We start from the raw sequence: 19,746 nt of genomic DNA on the forward strand, positions 1-19,746 counted from the left end.
TTGATTAAAATGCTCTTTTGGTGTCATGGTTTTCTTGTTATGGCAATTGGTTTACATTGGTTGAACCTTTATATAAAATTATTATGATTTAGGAGTAGTTAGGTGGCATAATGGTTAGAGTACTGGGTCTGGAGTCAGGAAACCTGAGTTCAAAGCCTGCCTCAGTTACTTAATAGTCATGTAACTCTGGGCAAATCAATTAACCTCTGTGCCTCAGTTTCCTCAACTGTTGAATGGGAATAATAATAGCACTTACCTCCCAGGGTTGTTGTGAGGATCAAATGAGACAGTAATTGTAAAGTACTTAACAGAGTGGCCCACACAAAGTAAATGCTTTATAAATGTTTGCTAAAATTATTAGTATCATCATCATTGTTGCTATCCTTACTATTGTTCCATACATAGTTTTTCAGTATCAGTAATTTAAATAAGGAAGGAATGAGTAGTTTCAGCTTTATGCTATATCTTTTGTTCATTATTCTTTTTTCTAGATTTTAAAAAAAACTGATTCTGATCTTTGCTCTAACAAATTGGTTGTCTAAGTATATAGAGATAGCTGATTCAGGGTTGACACTCATGTTAATGGTAAGTCTTGTCCTGTCTGTTAAAATATAATCAGTTTTGTATTTTGTGATGTTATTGAGAGCTTGTCATGACGGTGTCTGCTGATTATTTTTTTGAAGAAAGCAATCATGAGGAGGTGTGGTCTTGGCCACAGATTGAGTTTCCTTTAAGGATCAGCTAAGTCTAGAGAGGCTTACCACCAGTGATTTAGCCACTTAGTGATACATTCTTTAGCCAAAGCAGCCCAGGAAACCAAAACAACAACAACAACATGGCCCTGGACCCTCCCCTTCTGCTTCTTCAGTGAAGGTGGCAGAGTAGCTGAAAAGTAGCTAGAAGGTACATCATGCTTTTGAAAAAAGATTTTCTATAAACTTTAACTTGATTTATAATCCTCTAAGCATAAAATCCTTGTTCCATGACCCAAAGGAGTGGACACGCTATTGGAAGAGCCAAATCAAATTGATCTCAACATTCCATAAAAGAAACCAGAAGAAAGAAGAAAATTGCAGATAAGCCTCATAAAGATTTTGTATAGATTTTGTATATTAAGTACAGAGGTCAGTAGTTTCTGACATTCTCTTGGCTGCCTTTTTACAGTACTAATAAGGTCCAAGATTTTTTCCCCTAGGCCTTTGGTATCTTTCAAATGAGACAATATTTGTAAGTTGCTTAGTACATAGTCTGGCACATAATAGATATTATATAAATGCTTATTATTCCCTTACTTCTAGCTAAGGGAAGGATGAGCTGCAGGTACTCTTTGGAGGGGCAAATAATAATGAAAATAACAATATCAACAACAACAATAAGCACTTTGAGCTTTTAGAAGCCCTTTACACATATTATCACACCTGACCCTTTCAACAACCCTGGGAGGTAGGTGCTGTTAGTATCCGATTTTTACAGATAAGGAAACTGAGGCAGAGAGAGGCTGAGTGCCCGAATTCATGCAGCTAGGAAGTGTCTGAGGCAGGAATGTAACTCTAGTTTTCCTCACTCCAAGTCCAGTGCTCTGTTCATTGGCTCTATCTATCTATCAAGTGGTCTGTGATTGTAATTGGCAGAGTGAGTTTGATGATATACCCAAAGGCAATAAGAAATATTATTTCATTGGACATTTAATCACCACTTACTGCAATATTTGTAATAAGTTTTTGAGACATAACCATGCACAGCCACGCACTATTGCCTGGTGCAGAGAATGAAGAGACATTCTATGAAGAATTCATTAAGAGCCCCCAGATTAAATCAACATGTATTTAGATACTTGGTGACTTCAGTGCGAAGGTGGGAATGATGAGAAACATATCTGAGGTGATGTGTTGATATCATTGATGGTGAGAATGATGATAAACATCAGAAATTGTGGGTGAGGAAGAATGAATGAGAAAGGCCAAAGGTTTGTTGACTACACAGAAGCCTCATGCCTTTACCTAATGCAGAGAAATTAATTTAATTCTAAATGGTTACTATGGATGTTTAGTTGTTTGTATCGATGTTCAATGCTAAATTCTAATTAAACATTTAATTAAAGATTTGAAAAAAAGAAGCAAGGGAGAGAGGTTGAGCCAGGCAAATAACCAGCTGCTTGACACTCCTGGAAGCTCTACTTCTTTATTAGATACATGCTTCCTGGCCTGACTCTTTGCATCAGCTACTAATTTCCCAGTTTCATTTCCTTAGATTTTGTTCCTTTGCAGATACCCTACTAATAATCTGTCTTGGCTTATGATTTTTTACTTTGTTTCCTCCCAGTTTGGAACCTACCTTTGCCCTAAGCAGGAGCTGTCCCTAATTCCCTACATGTGTTGGCCTTGCTGTGAGCAGGATATGACAAGAGAACTAAAGATTTGGGAGCATGCACTGTAAAAGTAGCATTTTTAAACACTGTCCTAGGCATTGGGGTAGATACAAAGTTTAGCTAAATCCTTGACTCAAGAGCTGATAGTCTTACTAGTGGAAAAAAACAGTAGTCTGGATACCTAAAATACATCGTATAAATGAGGAGAATATTGGAGTTATAAAGCAAAGTACTATGTGAGTTCTGGTAGGTAACTTCATTACAAATGGTGGAGGGAGAGAGAGAATGGGCCTAAAGTGTAGATAGGAATTCATTAGGCAAAAATAGGGATGTGGAATATTCCCGGTATAGAAAGTAGTTTGCTCAAAGGGATGGAAAGATGAGACAACAGTATGGACAGAGAATTGCCAAGGTTGGCTGGGGTGTAGAGTGCATGGAGGGAAGAATATGAGATAATAGTGGAATGAATGGTGGCATCAGATTGTGGACATCTATAAATACCAGGAAGAGGATCACCGATTTAGAGTTGGAAGGGAACTCAGAGGCCACCTTATCCAACCTTGCCATTTTATAGGTGAGGAAACAAATGGACAAAGAAGTGAGGCATTTGTCCAGGGTCACACAAATAGACTTGGAATGCCTTTTACATATATGATATCACCTGATCCTCAAAACAATCTTGGGAAGTGGAGTTCTTATTACTATTCCATTTTAGAGATAAAGAAACTAAGAGGGCAAGTGCCTAGGTTCTGATAGTAAGCAAGGTGATTTAACCCAGGTTTTTTGACTCCAAATCTCAAATTCTTTCATGGTGCAAGTACTATGTTGTCTCTTGGGAAGCAATAAGGGGAATAAGCATTTATTAAGCACCTATTATGTGCAAGGCACTGTGCTAAGTGCTTTATAAATATCTCAGTTTGATCCTTACCCCAACCCTGGGGAGTCTCTAGGTGCCTTTTCCCTTTTGAGGAAACTGAGGCACGTAGTGGTTAAGTGACTTTCCCAGGGTCCCATAACTAATAAGAGTCTGAGGCTGGATTTGAACTCTGGTTGACCTCTATCCACTTAGCCATGCAGCAGCAGCAGCAACAACAACAATAATAATAATAATAATAGCAGGAGTAATAAGCCATTTAAATTCTTTGAGCATAGGAGTATAATGTGACCAGATCAAGATGAAGTATTATCCAGGCAGTGGTAATAAGGATGGATTAGAACAGGGAGAAAATAGAGTCAGGAAGACTTATAAGAAGTCTGGTACAATAGATTAGGTGGGTGGTAATGAGAGCTTGTTCTGGTGTGTTGGTAATGGGGTAAAACAGAAAAGGACAGATTTGAGAGAAATGTGTGCGTAGAACTGACAGGACCTGGAAATTAATGGGAAAGGAGAAGTGAGAGAGAGAGAGAAAAAGTCAACAAGTCTGAGAGACTGAATGGATGATGGTGTCATAGAAAAGTGACTGAAGAGAGACAAAGGGAAGAAAGAGGGAAAGAGAATGTGCTCAGCTTTAGACATGTTGAGTGTTTGGAATGTTGGCAGAACGTTCCAAATGTGAGAATGTCCTGCAGGCAACTAGAAATGCAGATCCAGAATTTAGAAAAGGGGTCAATGCTCAGAGATATAGATTTGGGAGTCCTCTGTATAGAGGTGATAATTGAAATTGTGGGAATAAACGAGATTGACAAAGATGAGAATGTAGTGGTTGAAGAGAATACAGAGGACAGACCCTTTCATAAGGGATATTGAAGAGGACCAGAAGCCAACGAAGGACATAGAGATAGAGCAATTAAAGGGGGTATGCCAGCAAGGCAATACTCATTTATTAATTGCTTACTATTTGCCAGGCACTGTGCTAAGTGCTAGGAATATAAAGACAAGCAAAAAAGAAAACAGTCCTTGCCCTCAAGGAGCTTACATTCTAATGGGAGAAGACAATATATAAAAGGAATCTGAAGGTTGGGTGAGGTTACGAATGCAACAGCACGGTAGGGACAGAAACCCAATTAGTAGTGGCGCCCAGAGAGGAATGAAGGAATAAAAACATAGCTGGCTTGGGCTCTTTCTTAAAATGGAATTGACCCACCAAAAGAAAGGGCCACACGGGTGAGAAGGTTGGAGGCATGGAAGAATCTTCCAAGACAAGAAGGCTTCTGAGGCAGGGTGGTGGAGGAATCTTCCAGGGTGAGAAGGTTGTTGGAAAATTGTGGAGAAATAAGTCTGTCGTGGAGCCCAGAGTGGAGTAGATATGAGTAAAAATGACTGGCCTGAGCACTTTCTCAAAATGGAGGTTCCAGGAGGAACTCACAAATTAAAAGGAGACTGAAGTAAGTCAGGTGACTCTAAAGTTAAGGGAGAATGGAGTATTCAATGAAGTCTTTCAGCAGAGGTCAGACAACCTCTTGTCATCTATGTTATAGTCAGCTATGTTAGCTACGTTATGGGGATTCCTTTTGTGCATGAATCAAATTAGATGGCCACTGAATTGTTATGAGAACCAATGAGATGATATATGTATTGTGCTTTGAAATCTGAGACCCTGGCTATTGAGACAAGGTGACAATACAGGGGACAATACAAATTTCTAATCTCCAGGCATCCAAGGCAGAGAAGGACTGGGGTGAGGAGGAAGGTGGGGATGACAAAGACTAGGTAAGAGGGCAAGGGTTATAACCAAATGTTTTTACCTTGGGGGCAGAGTTATCTGGGTGTGCCTAAGATGACTCTATCTTAAAAGGGACCTTATTTGCAATGGCTTTTTACTAGAGTACTACAGTTTTCTCAGATTCATCCGAGGGGTTGTCCTCTAACCATCGGCTTTCTCTGTATACTCTGATCTTGGAGATGGTCTCATATTCTGAGTCACCCTTGGGTCCTGCACTGGCAATACAGGCCCCTGGCTTTGCTTCCTGTTTCATCACTTCATCAATGACTTCTGCCTGAAACAATAAAAACCGTATGAGTCATACCAGTAATAACCGGGGACTCTGCTAAGCATTGGAGATACAAGAAAGTCAAAAACAATAGTGCCTGTCTTTAGGGAGCTGGTACTCTAATGGGAGCAGATAATATACAATCTGGAAAGCATTTTTCAAATGTAGAGTGCTATATACATGCAAGTGGTTGTTATTACTATTATGGCAAATGCAGAAGGAAGGCACCAGCAGTGAGTGAGAGAGACTGAGAAGGGCTTGAGCCAAGGAATAAAAACAATTCTATAAGTAGAATTCATATTATGTGCAATATAAATTTATAGTTCAGATTGACTGATCTAAAATTCTATGACTGACAGCCTCAGGCTTAAGCATTAAAAGAACCAGTGGAAGGCCTCCTATTCATTTCAAGAATCCTCTATGGAGGGTATATGGCAAGACCTGGACTAGAATCTGTAGTTCAAAAAATCAATCAACTAGCATTTATTAAGGGACTACTATGTACTTAGCACTGTGCTAGACACTGGGAATACAAATAGAAAAGTGAAACAATCCTTGCCTTCAAGGAGCTTGTATTTGAGTGGGAGAGACAATATGTACGTGTATGTATATAGTCAGATAGATAGAAGGTAACCTTGGGTGGAAGGGGAAGCATTAACTTCCTGGGCAGGGCAGTTGGGGGGGAGGGGATAGTTATTGGGAGGGGAGTAGGAAAGACCTAATATAGAATATAGCTCTGGAGCTAAATCTTGTAGGAAACCAGATAAGGCATAGATAGATTATAATCCATCTAGGAGGGAGTACCCCAAATGTTGAGAACATGGATCCAGCTAAATAATTAAGTGCAGGAAACAGTTCAGTGGCTGCTCTGATTAGAGTGGAGAATTTTTACTGACATGTTGTGGGAGATGAAGCTTGATAAGTGAGTGAGGTGAAATTAGGTTATAGATTTTGAAAACAAGCTGTTGAGCTTAGACTTGATGCATTAGGCGATAGGGAGTCTCTTCAACTGGCTGAGCAAGAGAGAATGATGATGGAAATTAGATGTAAATAAAAACTTTGATGCAGTGGATAGAGCACTAGGCCTGGAAATCAGGAAGATATGAGTTAAAAATCTAGCTTCAGACACTTACTAGTGGTGTGACCCTGGGCAAGTCAATTAACCATGTTTGCCTCAGTTTCCTCATCTATAAAATAAGCTGGAGAAGGAAATGGCAAACCACTCCTTTCTACTTTTTTGTCAAGAAAACCCCAAATAGGATCCTGAAGAGTTGGATATGACTGAAATGACTGAAGGACAACAACAATAATAATAAAACAATTAGAACTGTCCAAAATAGAATGTACTGCTCCAGGAGGTATAGTTCCCTCTACCATTGGATCTTTGCAAGTAGAGACTAGATCACCTCTTGTCATATGTGCTGTCCCTGGGATCTCTTCTAAAGTATAGGTAGAACTCGATGGCCCCTGAGGTTTTTTCCACTTTGAAATTCTGTGCTTCTGTGAAAGCAGTGTTTGAAGATTAGCCTTCCACCCCAAAGGGAGCTGCCAGAAATCTTTTTATACCTGTTTGGTCCTTTCCCTCTTTCTTGATCTACATGGGGTATAGACCTAGTAGTACAGTATATGGATTAATGGAATACTATTGTGTGGTAAAGAATGATGGAATGGACAGCTTCAGAGAAGCCTGGGAAGACTTGTATGAACTGATTCAGAGTGCAGTGAGGGGACCAGGAGAACAATTTATATGATAAAAATAACATTGTAAGAATGAAGAACTTTAAGACCTCTAATCAACACCATGACCATCCATGATTCCAGAGGGCAGATGATGAAGAGTCCATTGCTGGACAGAAACGTAATGGGATGGACTCAAGGTGCCGAATGAGACACACATAACCAGTGTGGGAATTTGTTTTGCCTGACTATGTATATTTATCACAAGGGTTTTCTTTTACTTTTATTTGCTGAGGGAGGAGAAAGATGAGAAGGAAAGAAAATAAATGCTTGTTAATGGAAAAAAATTAGATCAATTAATTTTTTTTGCAGTCAAATCTAAAAAAAAAGATGATTAGAGATTGCTTTAACAACAATGTCCAGAATAATTTAGAGGGAGCACAACCTAGAGGTGTTGAGGACTGTGAAGATACTATAGTAACCTGACAAGATGTAGGAAAGAACTGAGGAAACTGAGGCAAACAGGGTTAAGTGACTTGCCCAGGGTCACACAGCCAGTAAGTGTCTGAGGTTGGATTTGAACTCAGGTCTTCCTGACTCCAGACCCAGTATTCAGGTCTCAAAGCTCTTAATCCATGATCCCATGATCCTAAGTTTTCTTCTCTGGGAAACTGACAATAATAATGGTGCCATTAAACAGAATCGGGAAACTCATTGCTGATTGAGTTGTTCATTTTTATCTTTTGTTGGAGGCTACTTGGCTTTGCTTTCCTTTAATTTTTTTTTTCTTCACTGGCACTGCTCCATGTTGGTGCACTGATTTGCACTAATCACAAATGTCTGCTCCTGCTGAAATGTGACACTTCCAATGTCAGATTCTGTCTGTTAGCATCCTCAAATCTATGCTAGATTGCTTGTTATAATCCAGTCTTTTTTTTTTTGGCCTTTTAGTTAGTATGTCATTTTACAGGGTGCTGTTGAAGCAGTAAAATCCAAGTACATTCTTCAGCCTTGGCAGAAATTTTTGGACATGTGTAGCACTGGCCTGCTTAAGGCTGATAGGCAATCTTAATTTTCTTTGTGCTGGTTACTAAATCACACTGCTGTGGTGATTGGCAGATAGTGCTGGGCCTGGAGTCAGGAAGACCTGAGTTCAATTCCAACCTCAGATACTCACTAGCTAGTGACCAAGGCAAGTCACTCAACCCTATTTGCCTCAGTTTCCTCATCTGTAAAATAAGCAGGAAAAGGAAATGGCAAACCATTCCATTATCTTTTCCAAGAAAACCCTAAATGGGGTCACAAGGAGCTAGACATGACTGAAAAAAACTGAAGCTGTGAGTCTGTAGTCCATGATTAGGTCCTTGTTTTCTGGTGTGAAATGAAATAGGCTGAATAAGATTTGACCCACCCTACAATCCAGCTTCTTTCTATTAGCAAAGTCACAGGATTTAGAGCTGTAAGTGCCTTTTAGAAGTCATCTAATCCAACTGCTTCATTTTTATAGATGAGAAAACGGAGGCGTAGAAAGGGTAAGTGACTTATCAAAACAAGTAACTGTATTTAAACCCAGGTCCTCTGACTTCAGATACAATGCCCTTTTGGCCATACCACTCTGCCTCTCTATCTCCTGGAAATTGATTGAGCAAGGTAGAAGCCACACTAATTCAACTAGCCCTAGTTAAATGTCTTGGAATTCAACCATCTCAGGTCCATACAGGAGATTAGATCTGTTGGCAGGTTTGTAAACAGTGGCATCTAGATCAATGAAAACATGGTAGAGGGCTCAGTATTGTTTCCTGAACTTCAGTTTTTGTAACAGATCAGTCAGGAATCTAAGTAGATTTTAGCCAGTATCTCATCAGTGACAGGCTCCAGCAAGAGGCCCAGCCTTCAGTAGAACATCCTGCTCATCATAAGGGCTTTATAAATACTCCCTGATTGATCTAGGAGTTTTGCCATTCCTTGCATCTCTCTAGTGCATTGTTCTTTAAAAAATGAAGATTTGACTCTAATATGACAACGTGGCAGCTTCTTTGTATCGTTGTATGTGCTTTTTGTTGGCAATAATAGATGGAGTCAATTTAGAGATTGCTGAAGGATGGTTGCTGTTGGCGTGGACTGGAGAGGCAGCATGGTTGTACTGTAAACACCACTGGCTCTGAAGTCATAGGCTTGGGTTCAATTGGCATCAAGGTGGTGCAGTAGATAGAGCACAAGGCTTGGGGTCAGGAAGACCTGAGTTCAAATCCAACTTCAGATACTCACTAGCTGGTGACCCTGGGCAAGTCACTTAACCCTATTTGCCTCAGTCTCCTCATCTGTAAAATAAGCAGGAAAAGGAAATGGCAAACTACTCCAGTATCTTTGTCAAGAAAACCCTGAATAGGGTCCAGAAGAGTTAGATGTGACTAAAATTACTGAACAGCAACAACAAATGTGCAAGTATGTTAGAGACCAGGGATATGAAGACAAAATGAAAACTAGCCCTTCCCCTCAAGGAGCTTACATTCTACTGGGAAGATACGGCATTTAAACAGACATAATATTAATCTTACTTTTTAAAATCAGAATTGTAAAGGTTTTCCCAGTTATCAACACCTTCCTTTCTTCATGAATTCAATGAATTATAACGCAATTCCCACTGGATATCAAAAATTATAAGGAAAAAAATGGTAAAAGCCATAAGCCAGATGATAATAATGACACCATTATTATATGATGTCTTACCATGCCTTCAGCCTGTGCAGGGCGGGTAGGGAAAACTGTCTCTGGAATTAAAGGATCTGGGTTTGTATTCTGTCTCTGATGTTTACTCCCTGTGTGAGCTTGGGCAAGCCACCCTCTTCCCTTACTTGTAAAATTAGAGGCCTGAATTAAATAGCCTCAGAGGTCACTAGTTGCTCTAAATATATGACCCTAATATATGGGAAATACAGCTTAGCACAGAGAGCAGGACTACAACCTAAACCTCTAACTCTAGACTGTCACCCTCACAAGGCAGAATGAGTGGGATGAAGCAGAGACATGTAAATATCTGTAAAGGCAACTCATAGTGATAGCACTATCTTCTTGCAGGAATGGTACCACATCAGAGACTGGATAACTGGCCAGTGGGGAGATGCAACAACCCAAAACGCCATCTAATTCCCTCATGATAGATGGTCTATCCAATTAGTGAAGGGGAGAGGGAAGGCTAAGAGCGTAAAGATTAATATATAAGGGAAACTGAGTGGTTTTGCTGGAAGCATACTGCTAGATAATTTATGATGGGCAGGTTTGAAAGGGTATGAACTGTGTTGAATTTTTCTACAGCAAACTAGGAAGGTTTGAAGAAACAGCCTCCCCTTCCACCCTCCAACAAAGGAGATCTGATTTCCTTTTTCATTTTCACATTTGGAGGCACTTAACTGAACTGTGGCTTAACGATTATTGTGTTTGCTATCTGTATATTAAATATCCAAAGGTATTTGGCCATCTTTTCCTGTCCCCACCTTTATTACTTCTATTTTTTTTTCTGGCATTGGTTTTCAGAGGACTATCATATTTTTAATGACGTGCTTAGCCTCTGCTCCTCTTGGTGTGTCTCTAAATCATAATAAGGCTACACAGTAATCAGTGAAGTAATTCTGAGCTGCTCCTTAAGGAAAACATCCTGCATGATGGAAGCTTTGGGAATGTAAAGACTAGAGGGAACTGTTGGAGAAATAAGACAGTGGCCTGCATTCTAAGGGTCTTAAGCAAAGCCTGGGATGATGATGTTAAATATTCCAATGGCAGAAGCTCTTTCCTGATCACAACGGCAGAGAGGAAATTTGGGCTGATGCAGTATTTGGATTATTGCACTTCAATGGAGGGTAAAAATGGTCCCCGGTGATTTTAAAGCTCTTTCCCTTTTAAAATGAGGCAGATGAAACTTGCTTTTTCATTGTGCACCCTGAATTTCATTAAATGGCTCTTGTGTCTGTCAGCGGGTGGCCAGGCGCTACAGCTGACTTCCCCAGTTATCAGAACTGTCCAGCCGGCAGCCAGTTTCTCTCCGTGCATGTTGTGTGCCCCTTACCGTGGCCACGGTGCTGGCTGGGACTTTCAGAGTTCGGACAGCACCTGTTTCTGCCCGGGTGAATGGCTATCGGTTGTGCTAAGCTTACTTCCATCGGAGGAAGTTCCTTGGTGTATCTGACTCGATGGTCTGTTAATCAAAGAGGATTGTCTTTTTGAAGGCAAGGCTTCTGTAATGGCACAGCAAAGTTTTGACCAGCCTTCCTGTCAATTCTGGAGGCAGCTGAGAACCCCATATGAGGGGGAATTTGATGCCTGTAGGATGGTTTGGTTCAAGGTGATAATTTCAACCATCTTCCTGGTAAACTTGTAGGATTGTGGATCCAGAAAGGACATCATTGACCAGGAGTCCAATTCCCCTTATTTTGTAGATAAGGATTCTGAAGCCAAGAGAGAATTGATTTGTCCACAGTCACAACGGTCAGAAGTACCAAAGATAGGATTTGAACCCAGGTTTTCTGACTTCATAATCAGGACTCTTAAAATGACCACATCACCTCCAATGGCATACATACACTCACACACACACACGTATGTGTGTGTATATATATGTATATGTATGTATATATATATATACATGTATATATATATACACGCACACATACATATGTGTGTATATATAACCACATTAACTCTAATGAGTGTGTATATGTGTGTACATTTTTATGCATGTTTATATACACATGTATATGTATATACACACGTGTGTGTATATATATGCACACATATATATGTGTGTGTATACATAACCACATTACCTCTAATGAGTGTGTGTATAATATATATGTGTGTACATTTTTATACATGGTTACATATATACATGTATATGTATATACACATATTATATATAATATATAATACTACGTTACCTCTAATGGGGTATGTGTGTTTGTATATGTGCATGCGTACTTATATAGGTGTCTAGGTGGCACAGTGGATAGAGTTCTGTATCTGGAGTTAGCAAGACTCTATTTACAGGGGCTACTTAGCTGTCTTTGATAACATCAAGGGGAATACCTGGCAGAAAAGAGATTGATTAGGAAGGGAGAAGAAACTTAAGAAAAATATGAACTACTTTCCTGTGGTTAGCACGTGGAACCTGGATTATGCCAGAAGAATCTCTGTAACTTGTGAATTCCCCTATTAATGTGTTGTCACATTCTATACACACAGTTTTTCTTTAATACTTTAAAAAAGAATAATGAAAGCTTGTGTGTTCATTTTAGGGAATAGAGTAAAACCCTTTTTCTCCCATGGCCTAACACCAAACACAGTTCAGTATAAAGTTGGCAGTTGCAAAAACCTTAACAAAGCACAATGCAATAGGGTGCCAGTGAGCTAATACTGAGTTTTATAGATTTGGGTAGAAAACAGTGACATTGATGGAAAAAGGTTTGATAGATATTGTGTCTAAACCAGCATCTTACCCATATGCCTTAATAGCTTCTAAATGGCTGTCACAATCATTAAAAAAAAAAGCAAATAGAAGGTTGGATCTTTTATAAGATGGAGAATTCATAATTAAATATAAGAAAGAGATGGTTTTAAAAGACAAAATAGGTCATTTTGATCATACTTTGTGACTTCATTTGGGGTTTTCTTGGCAAAAGTACTGGAGGGGTTTGCCATTTCCTTCTCCAACTTGTTTTACAGATGAGGAAACTGAGGGAAACAGGTTAAGTGACTTGCCCAAGGTCACACAGCTAGTCAATGTCTGAAGCCAGATTTAAACTCAGGTAGATAAGTCTTCCTGACTCCAGGCCCAGCATTCTACCCACTATGCCACCTAGCTGCACTTTGATCATACAAGATGTCCCAAAAATTTTAGACTTAACTCTTTGGTACCAAGACTTTTGTAATACCCTGTAAATACATTGAAAATATTTTATGTAAACAAAACCAGTTCAGATAGAATATGAAAGGTTATAAGATAGCACAGAATGACTCTATAACAGTATCAAGGAAAACAATTTTGAAAGACTTAGTCACTGTGAACAATGCAATGACCAATCACAACTCTAAAAGCCTGATGATGAAGCACGCCTCTCACTTCTTGGCAAAGAGGTGATGACTAGAGGTGAAGAATGAAAGATATATACTCAGATGAAACAAATATATGAATTTGTTTTGTTTGCCTGTTATGCAAGAGAGGATTTTTTTTGGGGGGGTCACAGGATGAAGTTTGTGGACAGTAATAGTGAAGAAAAAAAAGAAGAGAAAGACATGATTGCCAATAAGACATTAAAGAAATGCCCAGAAGAAATCAGAAGGAAGTTTGGAAGGAGACAGAGAGAACTAGGAAAGAGTTGGCACTACTCCTGTTAAATGTAGATACAAAAAAATTGCACATTCACAGTTGCACATACTATTCTAATTTTATTTTCTTTGTATATTGAAATGTTCATGTTTGTTGATGCTTGTCAAAGTCCTAATTAAAGAAAAGAAGAAATTAAATTATAGAACAGCAAAAATGTTTGTATCTCCCCATATTTATAGGGAATTGACATAAATAAACCTAAGAGCCATTCTCCAATAGACAAGTGGTTAAAAGATGTGAATAATTTTCAAAATAAGAAATGCTATCAAGAACTATGTGAAAAATACTTTAGATCACTAATAATAAGAGAAATACAAATGAAAACATCTCTGAGGTATCACCTCACACCCCGAAAAACTGGCAAAGATGGTAAAGGATGGAAATAGTCAGGGTGCTGTGGGAAGACAGGCACACTTAATGCACTGTTGGTGTAGCTGTGAATAAGTCCAAATGTTCTAGGAAACAATGTGAAATTATGTAAGAAAAGTAACTAAATTTTTCATATTCTTTGACCCAGCAATCTTACTCCTAGGTTTATACTTCAAGGAGGTCAGTGACAGAAAGATCCTGTATATAACAAAACATTAATAGGAATTTTACCCCTCCCCCTACCTTTTTTTTTTTTTGGGTAACAGCAAAAAAGCTGAGAAAGAAATGACGTGCTCATGTGGTAAATGGGCTGAACAAATAGTATGTAATATGTTATTATTGGGCCATGAAGAATGGAGAATATGAGAAATCCAAAGAAACATGGGAAGGCTTGTATCAACTGATGGAATGAAGTGACTACAATAATGTTATTGAAAACAACATTAAAAAATGAGAATTCTGATCAAATAGAAAGACCAACCTTACTTTTAGAGGACAGATATTAAAACACATTCTGCATTAACAACTGACAAACTATAAGTGCATAATGTTTTATGATTTATTAGTCATAATTGCTATATCAGATAGTTTTTCCTAGCTTTCTTTTCTTTAAGAGATGGTATTTGGGGGGACTTATTGGGATAGAATTGCTTTGTTAAAACAAAATGTATTAATGATTTGTTTTTGCTATAAGAAATGATAAATGTGAATAATTCAGAGAAACTTAGGAAAAAAATAAATTACTGCAGAGTTAAGTAAGACGATCCAGTAAAACAATTTACATAGTGATACAAACAAAACAACATTTAAAGGTTTTAGAACTCTAATCAATGCAAGGATCAATCATTCCTTTAGAAGACTGGTCTTGAAACCTGCCTCTTGCCAATATTTAACTCCTTGAGGGTACTCACACTCAAGTTCCAGGCAGAGTTATATTGTTGGTAGTAGGCAGTCATTGGGTAGTGATACTGATGGAAAAAAAAGGAAAGAGGATGAATAAAATAATTAAAAAAGAAAAATGATAAAATATTGCTTATGTAAATATATGTTCAAAACCAATGCCTACTGGGTGAGTAGCAATTTTCCCAGAATTCCTCTTCTTGACCCTATAATAGGGACAAAGTATTATTGACAATCTCATCTCCTACCCTGAGGGAAAGGAGATTTATGTCGGAGCTTTCTTACCTGAGTGCAAGGATTGACACTCAGTGTCCTGTTATATTTTTTAGAATCAAATTTTAGTTTTTTATAAATTAACTATAGTCTATCTTCTCTCCCTACCATATCCTCTGTCTCCATCAATTGAAAAAGAAAGAGAATCAAGCCCTAGTTATAAATGTATGTATAGTTAAGTAAAACAAATTCCAATATTGGTCATGCCCAATCTTTAGCACAGTGTCTGACACATAGTAGGTGTTTAATAAATTTTTTTTGATTGATATTAAAAAAAGTGATCTCATTCTGTGCTTTGGGTCCATCACTCCTCTGTTAGGAGGTGGTAGCATGTTTCACTATGAATTCTCTGGAATGGTAGCTCATTTCATTGATGAGAACTCTTTTGTCTTTCAAAGTTGTTTGTTTTTATAATGTTGTCATTATTGTACGAATTGTTCTGCTTGCTTCACTCTGCATCAGTTCATACAAATCTTCCCAGGTTTTTCTTTCATCATTACATATAATACCATGATATTTGATATTCCATCATGTTCATATACTATGACTTGTTTATCAATTCCCTGATACATCCCTTCTCAGTTTCCAGTTCTTTGCTGCCACAAAAAGAGCAGCTATAAACATTTTTGATCATATGGGTTCTTTTCTTCTCTCTTTACTCTTTTGGGGAGGGGTATAGCCTAGTAGTGGTATCACTAGATCAAAGGGTATGCTCAGTTAAATAACTTTTGGGGCATGGTTCTGAATTGCTTTCTGGAATGGCTGGACCAATTCACATCTTTACTGACAGTGTATTACTGTGCCGGTTTTCCCAATCCCCCCAATGCAGTGACTGGCCATGAAGACTAAGGATGGAGCACGCTTCTCACCTCTCAGGAGAGGTTATTGTAGACTCGAGATGTAGCATGAGACGTAGCCATCACGTGGATTTCTTTTACCTAGCTATAATTAATTATTCAAGTTCTGACTCTGGAATTTTTTTTGTTGGTGTGACCCTGGGCAAATTGCTAAACTTTTCATTGTTCTACCAGCCCTCTAAGACTACAAATTGCCAAGAAGGGACTGACCAATGGAATCACAGGCACTGTCTCCAATACTCATCTGTTAAAAGTAAGGCTTTAATTTTTTTTGAGGATGGATTTGGGTAGGAGTTTTAAAGTGGAATGAAGTGATGGCAATAGCAATGCCACCCTTCAAATAAAAAAGAAAGAAAAGAGCAAAGCATCAATGGAACATTTTAAAAATACATAGAAGTGCTCAGAAAGAACCCAGAATGGCATCCAGAAAAGCAGGGCAATACTGGCACTACCATGTTAAATTTTATATACACCATAAAAAAGCTTTATGTAATAGATACATACTGTTTCACACACAATCTTAGTTTTCTCTTCTTTGTACCTGAAAATGTTGGTGTTTTATGACATTTGTCAAGTTCATAGCTAATAATAGCTAACAAAATAAAAAAGAGAATAGCTATTCACCAGTCACTATCCCCCAAAGTTATTGTGGTAGAGGATAGCATGGGTAAAACTTTCCCAAACTTCAAGTTTGGGGAAAGGTAGTAGTAGAGAACAATGATATGGGCTCCATTCCCTTGAAAATGCAAATGTCCTTAGGAAAGGTGAGCTCTTAATGCATTATCTGGTAAGTATCAGCTTACTTTGCCTAAAAGATCTCATCAGAGAGATTATATAACTAGAAAAGCAGGTGTAGTGATGGACAGCCTGCATGCTCCATTGATAATCATGCAATGTCAAGCAGTATAGAGGAAGGTCCTCAGCACTTTGGGTGGACTCCCAATGAGGATTTATGGAAGGACATGCATGAGAGTCAAACAAAGTGGGGAGGTATAGATAGATGGTGATCTGTACTTTTTGGAGAGATTAGCCACATAGATGAGAACATAGATCTGTGAAAGTGTTGATATGATGAGCATATTTTCTTTTTTTTAAAAAAAATTTAATTAATTTATTTTGAATTATCAACGATCACTTCCATAAGCTTTTGAGTTTAAAATTTTTCTCCCTCTCCCTCTTCACCTCCCTCCCCAAGATGACACGCAATCTGATATAGGCTATACATATACATTCCTAATAAACATATTTTACATTAGTGATGTTGTAGGTAAGAATTAGAACCAATAGGAGGAACCACCAGAAAGAGGAAACAAAACACAGCAGAAGAAAAAAAAATAGCAAATAGTATGCTTCGATCTGCATTCAAACTCCATAGTTCTTTCTCTGGATGTAGATAACATTTTCCATCACGAGGCCTTTGGAGATGTCTTAGATCCTTGTATTGCTGAGAAGGGCTAAGTCTATCAATATTAGTCATTGCATAACGTGTCTGTTACCGTGTACAATGTTCTCCTGGTTCTGTTCATTTCACTCAGCATCAGTCCATACAAATCTTTCCAGGTTTTTCTGAAGTCTACCTGTTCATCATTTCTTATAGTACAATAGTATTCCATTACATTCATTAACACAACTTGTTCAGCCATTCCCCAATTGATGGGCATCCCCTCAATTTCCAATTCTTGGCCACCACAAAAAGAGCTGCTAGAAATATTTTTGTACACATAGTTCCTTTTCCCGTTTGTATGATCTCGATGAACATATTTTCAAACTGGAACATGTGCTATGATGAAGACTTTTTTGGGGGTTTATGTGACAGAATATGTAACATTTCAATTGTGCTGAAAAATCTCAGGTATATATTTACCATAGCTTCAGTTGTCGACAAAGGGCAATTAAGACAAGGTGCCTTAATGGTATTAAAACTTTAGTAGCTACTGGGTGACAATGTAGTGCAGTGAACCGAGCCCTGAATTTGAAATAGGTTCAAATCCGGATCCTATCACATTGACCTTGGGCAAATCACTTCACTTTGGTGAGTGGGCCTCAGTTTCCTCAACTGTAAAAGGAGGGGGTTGGACTAGGTGGCGTGTGAGCTTGCTTCCAATCCTGAATCTATGATCCTATGACCATGTGACATTCAACCGTTAGCAAGGCAGGAAAAGTTCTAGGGAGGGGAATCTGGAGTAGGGTGGGAGGATACCCTGGAGGGGATGCTGAAAGTACAGGTAAAAAGATGCTAATCTTTCTACTTCATGACTTTGCGTAGGGTAGATCTTTCCCATATGGAAGTTAGGTGGCTCAGTAGATAAAAGCCCAGCCTGGAGTCAGGAAGACTCTTCTTCTTGAGTACAAATCTGGCCTCAGACACTTACTAGCTGTGTGACCCTGGGTAAGTCACTTAACCCTCTTTGCCTCAGGTTCCTCACTTATAAAATGAGTTGGAGAAGGAAATGGCAGCATTTTTGCAAAGAAAATCCTAAATAAAGTCAAGAAGAGTTGGACAGGACTGAAAAACAACTGATGAGGCCCTGACTATAACCCCTCAAAGTAGTGCATTAGAAACATCACCCGGACAGACAATGTGCTTGTTTCCGGTCTAGTTCCAGAGGGGTGCTGGAGCCAGCTCATGGGGCTCCTGAGAGCTTATTGTTAAATTTTTAGTGTAAGCTTCCATATCTTCAGAAAGAAATAGGCAAATGCTGTAAATCAAGGCTTGGTTTATTGTTTTGTTGATGATCTCAACTTAAGAAAGTGCTAGAGGAAATGCTATTAGTGTAAATTGCACTTAAAAGTGTGTTGTGGGGGAATTTTTCTTTTTAAAATTTTTTTGAATCAGTTAAACATTTACCAGCACATCCTCTTCTGGTTCCATTCCAGGCCTTACTCATTATTGACTTCAAGGGAAGAAGAGCCATTGGTTCAGCTGTATGAACCCTCAAGGTAAACAATAGCAGCTCATTCTGATGAGAATCAGAAAAAAACAAAACAAAAAGCCCCCAAAACAAGCCTCTACTGTCATTCCATCTTCAAGTCTTTCATGATTTCAGAGATGTTGTCTTTTAACAACTGGGAATAAACTACATGTGTTGCCTCAAAAGGTTTTCAGGCTTTAGCACACGAAGCATTCAGGCAATCTTTCTTTCTGTGTGTTTTCAAAATCTCATCTTGAGAGTCTTGAACTTATCAGTTAGATTGACAATTTTTTCTTCGAGTTTGTTGTCCCTGTAGTTATTGTACACTTTACTGCAAGCAACTTAACAGACGTGTGTGGGGTCTCTGTCAGGAAGAGAGGAAGTTATTCAGCCATAGAAGGCAATAAAAAGCAAAATCCTGGGAAGAGGGGGAGGCATTGGGCTAGAATGAAAGTTTTCTTTCCTCTGGCTGTCAGAATCCAGCTATCTTTTTATAATAACTTACCAGTGCATGCAGAACTATGCAAGAAGACATATGAATTGTTAGAAAGCACCGTCTAGGAGTTTGCAAGAGTTCTTAACCTGGGGGTTTATAGACTCATCCATGGAAAGATTTCAGGGGGTTCTGTGAACTTGAAAGCAAAAACAATATATCTGTATTTTCACTAACCCTGAACTGAAATTTAGTATTTTTTCTATTGTGAATTAAAGAGAAACACATTATTTGGAGAAGAACTTTAAAAAAGGCCCATGACACACAAAAACAGGTTAAGTAGTATTAGAAACTGGACCTGTAATTTCATTGGTATAGCTAACTTCCAGGAGAGAAAACTATCACTACTATTGCAGGTGTACACCTTCTCAGTTTAGAGAGTTGCTTAGGGCACCAAGAGGTTAATGACTTGCTCAGGGTTATACAGATGATATGCATCAGAGGCAAAATTTGAACCCAGCTCCTCTTCTTTTCAAAGTTTGCTCTTTGTCCAACTATAACATTTTGGAAATGTCTGTTTCTAGTTCTGCAATTGTCCTTCTGTGTTCACCACTTACCTGGGGCTGTACTCCTTAGCCTGAATCAGT

The sequence above is a fragment of the Phascolarctos cinereus genome, unplaced genomic scaffold (assembly GCF_003287225.1).
Source record: "Phascolarctos cinereus isolate Bilbo 61053 unplaced genomic scaffold, phaCin_HiC Scaffold_5;HRSCAF=322, whole genome shotgun sequence".
Lineage (NCBI taxonomy): Eukaryota > Metazoa > Chordata > Mammalia > Diprotodontia > Phascolarctidae > Phascolarctos > Phascolarctos cinereus.